General features: G+C 38.4%; 1 protein-coding gene across 1 annotated transcript in view; it reads right to left on the bottom strand.

The window, feature by feature from the left end:
* The window catches only part of CBX1 (chromobox 1), a 33,609-nt gene extending 22,367 nt beyond the window's left edge, over positions 1-11,242 (bottom strand). The window contains exon 1 of the mRNA XM_083378155.1: positions 11,222-11,242. The gene's annotated coding sequence lies outside the window, so the exon portion shown is untranslated. The remainder of the gene's footprint in view (positions 1-11,221) is intronic.
* Between the last annotated feature and the right edge of the window lie 864 nt (positions 11,243-12,106).

The following is a 12,106-nucleotide window of genomic DNA, read 5'->3' as shown; positions in this document are numbered from 1 at the left end:
TCAAGATCTCAAGTGGTTCCCTGAAATTGTGAAGCCTGATGACATAAAAAGAACTATGAAAAATCCCCACTCAGGTAAGCTATAGCAAAATACAGTACATCAGAATTACAAAAAGTTAACAACATCTGTCAACATAACAGATACCCTCAGAACTTCATCAAAAAGTTCATGTTACTCAATTAAAAGTAGCACAGACATCTCAGCTAATCACATTTCAAAGACCACCATCAGGCTACTAAACGTTCAGCATAATTGTGCCAACAAAATCCATGGAGTATATATTCTAATCTAGGCCACGGATGGCAAAACATTTGGGCTTAACATGTCAAAAATTCAAAAACTGCTTAACTTGATTCTGCTGGTGTGTCACCTGCCACCCCTGAATAAATGAGAAACAATCATCTACATATTGATTTTTTAAAAAAATATAGTCCAATCAAATACCACTTTATACTGCACTGGTGAGACCACGCTTGGAATGCCGCATCCAATTCTGGTCACCATGATACAAAGAAGATGTTGAGACCCTGGAAAGAATGCAGAGAAGAGCAACAAAGATGAAAAAGGTCTGGAAGCTAAACCATATGATGAATGACTGAGGGAATGTACATATCTAATACAACCAAGAGAAGGACTAGGGGTGACATTATAATGGTTTTCCAGTACTTGAGGACCTGTCACAGAGAAGAATGGATCAACCTATTCTCCAAAGCACCTGAGGGTAGAACAAAATCATTAAAGAGAGATCCTACCTAGAACTAAAGAGAAATTACCTGACAGTGGGAACAATTTTACTGATTGATTGATTGATTTGACTTATTTTCTACCATGACACCTCATGGTGATTCTAGGCAGTATGCAAACATTAATCAGTGGAACAGCTTACATCCAGAATTTTGGATGCTATATCACTGGAAGTTTTCAAGAAGAGACTGGACAGCCATTTGTCTGGAATTTCTTGATCATTAAACCAAATTGGCTTTTTATTGTCTCTTGGGCAAACCTAACATCTAGGAGGGATGGGAATATATGTGTGGGGCTATAGTAACAGTTCCAGGCAGGGCTTTTTTTCTCATAGAACGCTCAGAATGGAGTACCAGCACCTTTTTTGGATGGAACTTTGTAGGGTAAGCAAGGCAGGTTGTATAACGTGTGAGTTCCGGCACCTTTTTCTTTTACAAAAAAAGCACTGGTTCCAGGAATAACTTTGTCCAATAACAACACTGTCCAAGAATAACATTATCCAAGAAAAATGTCCATTTCCTTAAAATTTAAATGATGAAAATTCCTCCTCATAACAGGGCAAGGCCGTTCAAAAATATGGTTTGCCCAACAGGCTCCAACAGAGCAGACCTGTACAATATGTAGAAGAGCAAGCAAATGAAAATGCAGAATCCTGTCAAAAACAGAACAAAAATATGGTCAAATAAAAAAGAGCTGCTAATAGTATTTGATGTAGAGGATTTTCAGTTATATCCTTATAGGAAATAAAAGTGAAATCAAAGGCCATTTGAGACAATTATGAGAAAAACTCTTCTCAGCATACCACAACAGCTGCATCACTGGATCTGATATTGCTATGGAAAAGCTCTTTAGCAGGTCACAACTACCTATTCTTCTCACTGGGGGAGCTCAAGAAAATCAGGTGAATTGTTATGACGAAGTACATCTCACTGAAAACAACATTACAGAATTAGAGTACCTCCAAGTGCACAAATAATTTTGAACACCTTGTCTGCAAATAAAAGTTTGAACAATGCTTGAACAATGGGAGAATATGTGGATAAAAGGCTTAAAATTCACATTAAATTATAACCTAAAAGAAAATTTTTATCTAAGATGGCGGCGCCTGGAATGGCTGCGGCTGCATTGGCTCTTGAAGGCGAATAGTTTTGGGAGGGATAGTGGGGGTTGTAGGCCACGTGATCAGGAAGATTTTGATGTGTTTGAGCAGCATGGTGGAACTGGGGTAACATACGACATGCGACCGACGGTCTTTGCTGGCCTGGCGAGTTTCTAGTTGTTTTGGAACTGTTGGTGAGACCGTTAAAAGTCGTTGGCGCTGTTTGAATTTGTTCTACCAGCGGCAAGATCTGACTGCTGGCCCAGTGATGGATTCTACTGCAAATCAGGGCTGTTTCCAGAGGAGGCAGAGGAGGAGAGGACCTGGAGGTTATGGAGCGAAGGAACTGGATGAGGCTGTCGGCAGGCCTAGAGGAAGAGAGAGAGAGGCTTTTGGAGGAGTTGGTGGCGGTGGCGGCAGCAGCGTGCTCCAGGGTTGAAAAGAAGCAAGGCCTCTTTAAGGAAAAGGTGAAAGAGTCAGGATCAGAAAAAGGAAAGAAGGCGAGGTTGTCAGAATACAAGCGAATTTGAGGGCTAATCCACATGGAGCCCCATTTCCATCTCTCCTGTTTGCCATCATTCACTCCCTAGAGACTAAAATGGACAATGTGAAATTTGAGCGGGCCACGAACAAGGAGTATATATCGGAGGTGGTGACCCTTTGAGAGCTGTATGCAACGAAATTTCATTTTGATGTATGCTGATTGGTGTACATTCAAAGTGACAATAAAGTTATCATCAATTAGCAGAGGTGGCCAAGTTGACTGTGCTGATAAAAGAAAAGAACATAAGTATTTTTGTTTCTACTTGAAAACCTCTTCTGGACTTTGTGCTTGAGGTGGGAAAAAATTATATTATGATTTTGGGTTATACCGATTAGACTGAATTGCTGATACAGAAATGGCTAGTGCATACTACTATAGAAATGTAAAAAGTTGAGATTTGAATGTCTGATTTTACTGCAATGGAGAGAGTCAGAAGTCAATGGCTTTTTTTTTTTTTTATTGAAAAGTTTTAAAATACATTTTTCCTTTAAAAAACCCCCCTTCCCCCGCCCTCCTCCCCCCTACCTCCCCCCCTCCCCCTCTCCCTCCTCCCCTACCTCCCCCCCTCCCCCTCACCCCCCCCCCCGACTTCCCAGAGCTAAATACAAGGTATATATATATAAAAAACAATCATAAACAACCATATACTAACAACTATAAATTCTAAAATACCTCACTCTCTAGCTTATATAGGATAAATATATATATCTATTAAATATATAAAAATACAAAAGTAAAAAAAAAAAAAAGGGGAAAAGAAAGAAGACTTATTCAAATGCTACATAAAACTTCTTAACCCCATACTTTTTCTGGATAAATTCGATCCATTTTCTCCATTCCATGATATAGCGTTCTTGCGAGTGGTCTTTCAAATAAGCCGAAATCTTTGCCATCCCAGCCAGGTCGGAAACCTTTAAAGTCCATTCTTCTATAGTCGGCAGTTCCTCTTTCTTCCAATACTGGCCTATCAAAAGTCTCGCTGCCGTAATTAAATTCAGCATCAACTTAGTGTCCACAACTGTAGCCTCTGTAATTATTCCCAACAAAAAAAGTTGCGGACAAAACCTTATCCTCTGTTTAAAAATCTTCTGCATATTCCACCAGACTTTAATCCAAAAAGCCTTGACCTTTTTACAAGTCCACCATATGTGAAAATATGTTGCGTCTTCATCACCACACCTCCAACATTTAGGCTGATAATTCGGATACATACTTGCAAGCTTTTTAGGATCTAAATGCCATCTATAAAACATTTTGTAAAAGTTCTCTCTTAAATTTTGAGCTTGAGTAAATTTTACATTCCTCACCCAAATCTTCTCCCATGTGTCCATTGTAATAATTTCCTGTATGTTTTGGGCCCATTTTACCATACAATCCTTAACCAGCTCTGTTTCTGAGTCAATTTCTATCAATGCAAGATATATCCGTTTGATATGTGCTAGTCCCTGATTTCTAATTTGTTTCATCAAATTTTCATCAGTCATTGCAAATCCATTTTTCTGGTCTTCTTTCCACCTGGCCCGTAACTGAGTATATTGAAACCAATTTTGAACAACCTTCTCTTCTCGCAAGAGGCTATATGATTTCAAACACCAAACATCCTTTTCCAAGCTTAAAATTTCCTTGTAAGTAGTCACATCATGTTTAAAGCCAGCATGTATGTTTTCTATTGCGTGTTTTGGAATTGCCCACAATGGTATCTTGCTACCTAGCTTATATCTATACTTCTTCCAAACTCTCAGCAATGCCTGCCTTAAAATATGCATCCTAAACACAGTGTCTACCTTCTTATCATACAACAAATATGCATGCCAGCCAAACACCAAGTCATGGCCCTCAAGACTTAATAACCTCGATTGCGTCAAATTAATCCAATCACTTATTCCCACTAATGCAGCAGCTTCATAATATAATTTAAGATTAGGCAATTTAAGGCCACCTCTGTCACGAGTATCCTGCATAATCTTAAGTTTAACTCGTGGCTTTTTCCCTGCCCAAACAAATTTGTTGATACCACGCTGCCATTCCTCCAAGTTAGAATCTTTCTTAAGAATCGGTATCATTTGAAATAAAAATAAAAATTTGGGCAGGACATTCATTTTCACTGCTGCAATCCGTCCCAACAAAGACAATTGTAATTTTTCCCAACTCTCCAATTCCATTTGAATTTTCCCCCATAGTTTTCCATAATTATTTTTATATAACTTTGTATTAGAGGGCGACAAAGTCACCCCCAAATATTTAACCCTTTTAACAATCTCAAATCCAGTTAATGCTTCTAAAAGGGCCTTCTGCGAAACTGTCATATTTCTAGCCAAAATTTTAGTTTTCTGTATATTCACTTTAAATCCAGAAACTTTCCCATATTGTGTTATTATCTCCATCAGGTCCACAACAGAGTTCTCTGGCTGGGTCACTGTAACAACCAGATCATCTGCAAACGCTCTCAATCTATAATCCTGATCTCCAACTTGTATCCCCTTTATTTTTTGCGAATTCCTAATCTTAACCAATAATATCTCTAATGTTAACACAAATAACAAGGGCGATAGCGGACACCCTTGCCTTGTGCCCTTTTCAATATTACATGCTACAGTCAAACTATTATTGACTATAATTCGGGCAGTTTGTTTTTGATATAATGCCCTAATCGGTTGTAAAAAATTTTCCCCAAAGTCCATTTTATCTAAAACTTTCAACAAAAATTGCCAATTCAGTTGATCAAAGGCCTTTTCAGCATCTAAAAAGATTAACGCTGCAGAGATCTGGTTGTTCCTTTCCAAAAACTCTAACACATCAACTATATGTCTCACATTGTTTTTCATTTGCCTACCACTAATAAACCCCGTTTGGTCCCCATGAATCACCTGTTGCAGAACCCTCATCAATCTATTAGCCAAAACCTTAGCAAATATCTTATAATCAGTATTCAAAAGCGATATCGGTCTATAATTTTTAACTTGAGTAGCATCCTGGTCTTCCTTCGGAATCAAAGAAATAAAAGCTGTTCTCCAAGACGGTGGCACCTTTCCCCCCCTCTGGATTGTCTGGAACAGTTCTTTTAACGGTTTTATCATCTCCAATTGTAAATTTTTATAATAGGCCGCAGTCAAGCCATCCGTACCTGGTGCTTTATCCATCTTCAATTCCTTAATTGCTGTAAGAATTTCTTCTTCAGTAATCAGCTGGTTAATCCCCTCTTTTTGTACTTGCGTAAGCACCGGGATGCTAGCATTCTCCAAATATATATCAATATCTTTTGCATTAATTTCCTCTTTAGTATATAATTTCGAATAAAAATCCACAAAAGCATCTTTAATAAGATTCTGTTGAAACACAACCCTACCTTTATGCTCAATCTTGTCTATATTAGAGGCCCTTTGTTTTTTCCTCAGTCTGTAAGCTAACCATCTGCCCGGTTTATTAGCGTTGCAAAAAATATTATGCCTAGCAAACCGCAGATTGGTCGCCACTTGATCAGCCATTAATTTATCAAATTGTCCTCTTAACAGTCTAATAGCCTCCTTAATCTTCACATCCTCTGTGTTCAAAATCAAAGCCTTTTCTTTTTCCTTTATTTCATTCTCCAGTTCTTTCCTTCTAATTTCCACTGCCACGTCTATGTCTATTATTCATGTATATCAACACCCCTCTCATATAGGCCTTGCTAGCATCCCAAACCATTTCCATAGAGGTACCCTTATTCATATTAATCTCAAAAAAATCCTTGATCCACTGTTTGCATTCTTCCACATTTCTCTGATTTCTAAACAAATTCTCATTTACGCGCCACGAGCGCCTATCTCCTTTCTCCTCATCAATCTCCAACAAAACTGGACTGTGGTCAGAGATTGTTCTTGCACAGATCTTAACCTTTTTAGTTCTCAAGAAAAAATCATTAGTCACCAAAATAAAATCAATCCTCGAAAAAGATTGGTGTCTGTCAGAGTAAAAAGTATAATCCTTCTCCCGCAGGTGCCTCTCACGCCAAATATCCCGCAATTCCAAGTCCTCCTTCATTTCAAAAAAAGATTTAGGCAATCTAGCATGACTTGGAGTACTCCTAAAAGCTCCAGCCTTATCCAACTGCACATCCAAAACACCATTCCAATCCCCCATAAAAATAAAAGATTTATAATCCAACTGGGTAAGCTTTGTATGAAGTAAACTAAAAAAGTCAGTTCGTTGTTGGTTAGGTGCATATAATCCAACTAAAAGCGTCTTTTTACCTTCTAACAACAGCTCAATCATAATATATCTTCCATTCTTATCTGCTTCGATTAAGTCTGCTGTTAAGGCACTTTTAACATAAACGACCACTCCATTTTTCTTGTTCTCTGCAGAAGCAACAAATTGCGTACCCAGTCTCGAGTTCAATAAATACTTTTGATCCAAAACTCTAATGTGCGTTTCTTGCAGACATATAACATCTATCTTATATTGTTTTAAGTACTGAAAAACTTTCTTCCTCTTCTGCGGTGAATTTAGTCCATTAACATTCCAGGTTAGAAATTTAATTGCCATGCATATCCTCCAAAAGCTCCTGGACCACAGCCTTGATGGGACTAACTTGTTTAGGCCGTGCTCCTCCCACAGCTTGACTGTAAGTACGTTGTGAAGACTCTGAAGACTTTTCCTGTATTTTCTTTGCTCGTTTTAAAGCAGCACGCGTTACTCTTTGTTCTCTAGGATCATCCAAGGAAGTTATAGCTTGATCTCCTCCAGCAACATCTTCCTCTGTTTCCTCCTCTTGGTATTCTCCTTCTCCAGATCCCTTTGCAGTTTCCAAAAGTGTTAACGGAGTTGCTTTTAAAACATCATTGTAGAAATCACGCGCTTGCTTCACAGTAATCAGCCGATACTTTTTACCTTCATACATCACCATCAGCCCCTCTGGAATCTCCCATCTGAACCTTATATCTCTTTGCTTAAGCTCGTGCACGAGAAATGTATAGTCCTTCCTTGCCCTTAGTATTCTTGGAGGGATTTCCTTTAAAACCAAGACTTCTTGTTCAGCAATCACCACTTTAACATCATAGGCAGCTTGTATAACTTGATCTCTAATTTCTCTTTTTAAAAAGTAAACCACCACATCTCTAGGCAACTTTCTCTGTCTGGCAATCCATGAGTTCACCCGAAACACTTTATCCATAGCTGCTCTTATTTCAGATGCAGGCTGATTCAATACCACTTCGAGAGCCTCAGAGATCAGTTGCTTTAAATCTTCTTTAATATTCTCTTTTAAACCTCTAATTCTAACAGCAAACTGCATCTGATAAAATTGGGCAAGGCTTAACTCTCTTTGTATTTTATCTCTTACACTTTCATTCTCCCGTGCTTTTACTTCTAGTATAGCATTCCTTTGAGCCAAATCATCCATTTTTTCATCTAATTCTTCCACACATTCCGCCACCTTATGCACTGAAGACAAAATGTCTACCTTCATCACACTGAGTTTCTGTTCCATCCTTTCATCCATTTTCTCCTCCAACTTCTCCAATTTCTCCTCCATCTGTGCAAATTTCTCAGCCATTGATTGATTAATTGATTCCAAAAGTACCTGAGCATGTTTATCCAGAGCATCTCGTAGATCCTTCGATGTCAGCGCTTCAGGAGGGTGCAATGTCTGTAATAATGATTGTTGCACCGGCGAAGATCCACCACTCCGAAGAGTTTTAGAGGGAGGTTTCGCCGCCATCTTTTAATCCTCAATTATGACGCACTTTCACTTAAAGTTTAAAAAAGTCCAACAAGCTTGAGAGTATAATAAAATAGTCCTCTTCACCTGTTCCTCTTGTACCGCTCTGCCTGCTCCTTTAAACCATAGTTCTTCCTTCAGGCAGGGATGGTTCGCAGACGCCTGGCTCTGCTCCAAAAAGTTCAAAGCAGAGACGACGACCAGCTGGGAGTAACCCAGGCTTCGGGGGAGTTCAATCCTACAGCCGCCCAAGCTCGAAGCTCAGGCGGCCTCGGAGAACTCTACCCCTACCTGGGACCTCACCCCCTCCTCTTCTCCCGAGGAGGGGGCTTCAATTTCGCCCGAACAGCCGATCGGCGCTGTTTCGGGCGAAAAAACAAACAGCTGAGCCGCGGGCAGCCCGGGAAGGCTGTCTACGGCGCCGCGCCACCACCGGAAGCCTGAAGTCAATGGCTTTTGTTCCTTCCCTTCCCTCACATTTTTTTTTGTTTTCCTTTTCTCTACTGTTGTCCCTATTTGTTTTTGTATTTTCACATTTTATGTTATAAATGAATAAAACTAAAAAAAAATATCTTGCTTACTGTGGGCAAACATTTATCACTCTGCAAGAGTGCTATGGAAAGACATGAGTCACACATGAAACTGACAGTAATTTTTGGCAAGCTTGAGAGTGTTTGTATTGGCATGAAATGAGCACATTGTTGAAAGTTTATATGGGAAAGTGTAAATCTGTAATTCCTGTGACACGTGTTAAGAGAAGGAGCCCTTAAAATTACATAAATTTATCGTTAGGCAGAGATTGGCATATGTCTATTTACCTTTAAACAAAAGCAGTAACTTTAACCTGCAAAGAATTATTCCAGCTTCAGAAGAATCAAAATATCCTGTCCTATAGAATAAATGAGCAAAGAAGCGATCTGGACACTTGTCCAGGTACGAGATATCTGTCCCCCGTTTTTAAGTACCAACAGCTCTCAATGTAAAAGTGATAAATTCAGACAGTTTTGACATCTATGAGAAGCTGACCATTTTCTTGCCTTCCAAACAACTCTACAAAGCAATGGGAAAGTAAAACCAGCAATTATACCAGAAAGAAACTGGGCGTAACTTTAGGGCCCAATCCCTAATTATTTCTTCTGGTTTATCAAAATATGGATTATGAGAAAGCCAGAAAAACTCAGTACAAGAATTTATTGGATGCAGAACGAAATTGTGTTACCAATCTGCAGAAATTTGCTAATGCCTAAAGAGGAAAGTGCAGAGAAAGAATAGTTGGTAACTTAAGGAGGCAAATGGAACACAGTAAGGTTCAGCCTGAATCTAAAATTTAACATGAGTTATCTTGCATGAATAATATAAAGATATAATATAAAGATTAAAAAAAACCTGACTCATTTAAAATAGTGACTAAGGTCCTAGTGCCAGATCCTGAGGTAACTCATTCTGAAGACATGATATTCTCTCGCTGTCACAACCATCTGCATTAGCTCTGCAGCTTGGAGATACATTCAGCACAGTAACTAATCTAGACCAAAAAAACTCCCCATGTTAATTTACAAATCATGAAGAACCAGTGTTTCTTAACATGGAAAAGGTCAAGAATAAAATGTATCTTGATACAGCTGAATTTGGAGACAGTTTCAATACTGCAAGGACTTTCTAATCAAGTGTAGTATATGGGGTAGGGATGGCTTTATCAAGTAAACTGGCTTGGAGAAATAGATCCAAGGAATGGAACCAGTTTTTTTATATATATTTCAAAGTATTGTGTCTAGTACATGGTACAGTACAGATAAATTAGATTTTGTTTTGTTTCCCTTCAATTCACAATCAGAAAGTCATATAGTACAGTTGTTTTCTGATTATCATTCTTACGACCTCACATTTCTTGTTCAACAAATTGTTGACTCTTGGAGTATTTTGCTATAATTTTGAGTGTCATTTTATTAGTATATGAAATCTGTACATTATTCAGTAGTTGTATACTCCTCAGCATTGCTCTTTTCCCCAAAAAATGCATGGAATAATTTAATATTTTATAAGACTTTAAATGGTGTTGGTAATTTATCAATCTTGCAGTTTGCTGTCAGCAATGTATTTTAAGACCCATTTACCTTCACTTTCCAGAAGTGCTCTAGAATCCAATCTGGGCTGGTCACCAGAACCAGAGGTTTAGTCTTGCAAGCTTTTGGACTCATGCTGGAACCCATCTTTGGGGGAGGAGAGGAGGGGGGGGGATGAAGATGGGCTCCAGCATGAGTCCGAAAGCTTGGATGACCAAACCTCCGGCCCTGGTGACCAGCCCAGACTGGATCCGGCAAAATTATCATGGGACTTGTATATTCACCTTTATTCATGAGAAGTGCTCTAGTAGTTCAATGAATAAACTTTCACATATATACCATCTATTCTGGGTCTCTTTTGCATAATTCTATGCACTATTTCTCCTTTATATCTTCTTTTTCCATTAGATCTCTACCTTCTTGCTTTTGTGTTTTGGCCAACAGGTTTCTTTTGTATTTTTCTAATTTTTCTTGATCTTCTTATTTGGTTGTAATTCTTACTTCCTTTGCACTGCTTATTTAGATATAATATCTTCTATATTTTTCCTCTTCTTTAGAGACATATAGCTGAGGAAATCTTCCTATGTGTCTTTTTCTTTTTTGTTTCCATTCTATTCAACAAAATTATTCCAGGGGTGAGAAAAGTACAGTCCTACACATAGGCAAAAAAAGACAAATGTAGAGATATAGAATAGATGGTACCTGGATCTGAGAAAGGGAACTGAGGTGTCCTAGTGAACCACCACTATCAGTTCACTGTGATCAATTACTTAAGTATGCGCCAGCAGTGTGCTGCAGCTGCCAAAAAAACCATTAACAGTCCTGGCAAAAAGTGCGAGTACTACTTTATACCATGCTGATGAGACTACATTTAGAATACTACATTCTATTCACAATAGAAGAAATTGTGACCTGGAAAGTGTGCAGAGAAGAACAACAAAAATGATAATGGATCTAGAGACTAAATCATATGACAAATGGTTGAGGGAGCTAGGTATATCTAACCTGTTGAAGAGAATGATTAGGAGAACATGGTAGCTGTCTTCCAGTACCTGAGGAGTTGTCATACTTACTCTGTAAGGCACCAGAGGGCGGGACAAGAAGTAATGGATGGAAACTTGTCAAAGAGAGATCTAATATGGAAGTAAGGAGAAAATGTCTGATAGCAAGAGCAATTAATCAATGGAATAGTTTGCCTCCTGGGTTTGCAGGTGCTCCATCACTGGAGGTTTTTGAAGAATAGACTTGACAGCCTTTTAATTTACATGGTGTAAGGCTCCTACCTTGAATAGGGGGTTGGATTAGAAGACCTCCGGGATCCCTTCCAGCCCTATGATTCTAAGATTAAAATGTATTCTTTCACTGACCTTATGATAATCATTACATAGATCACCTTTGTGATGAAAGAGTAAATTTTAAATAGTCTTAGGTGGCTACTGTCAATAAAGTTATTATAATTTTTGCACCTATCAACAATCCATTCCCCTCACTCCTTGTTCTTCTTTCCATTCCACTCAATCTCATGAATGTATCTGTATCCTCTTAAACCAGCATGCTCAACCTGTAGCCCACAGCCCTGCATGTGGCCCTGGACAGCTAGTAATGTGGCCCCTCAAGATATAATATATTTTTAAAAAGTAGTTATTTATATATATATATATATTCACCATATTATATATATGGCCCAAGACAATTCCTTTTGACACAATGTGGCCCAGGCAAGCCAAATGATTGGACACCCATGGCTTAAACTATTATATTTCATACATCTAATGACATTGGTTTATAGTCTGCAAAAGGTTATGCTGTAATGTATACAAAGCGTTTTTTAAGCTAAAGATAGCCTTGAATCAAAATAAATTATTATAACTCCTGTATTACAAGATTACTATTGCAATTAATAGGAAATAGTGCTAGAACTAAAGCTTGGAATAAAATGAACACTCAAATGACAATTA

This window comes from Vipera ursinii (assembly GCF_947247035.1).
Source record: "Vipera ursinii genome assembly, chromosome: Z".
Lineage (NCBI taxonomy): Eukaryota > Metazoa > Chordata > Lepidosauria > Squamata > Viperidae > Vipera > Vipera ursinii.
The sequence above is the reverse complement of the archived record's forward strand: the minus strand, read 5'-3'. Positions and strand labels throughout refer to the sequence as shown.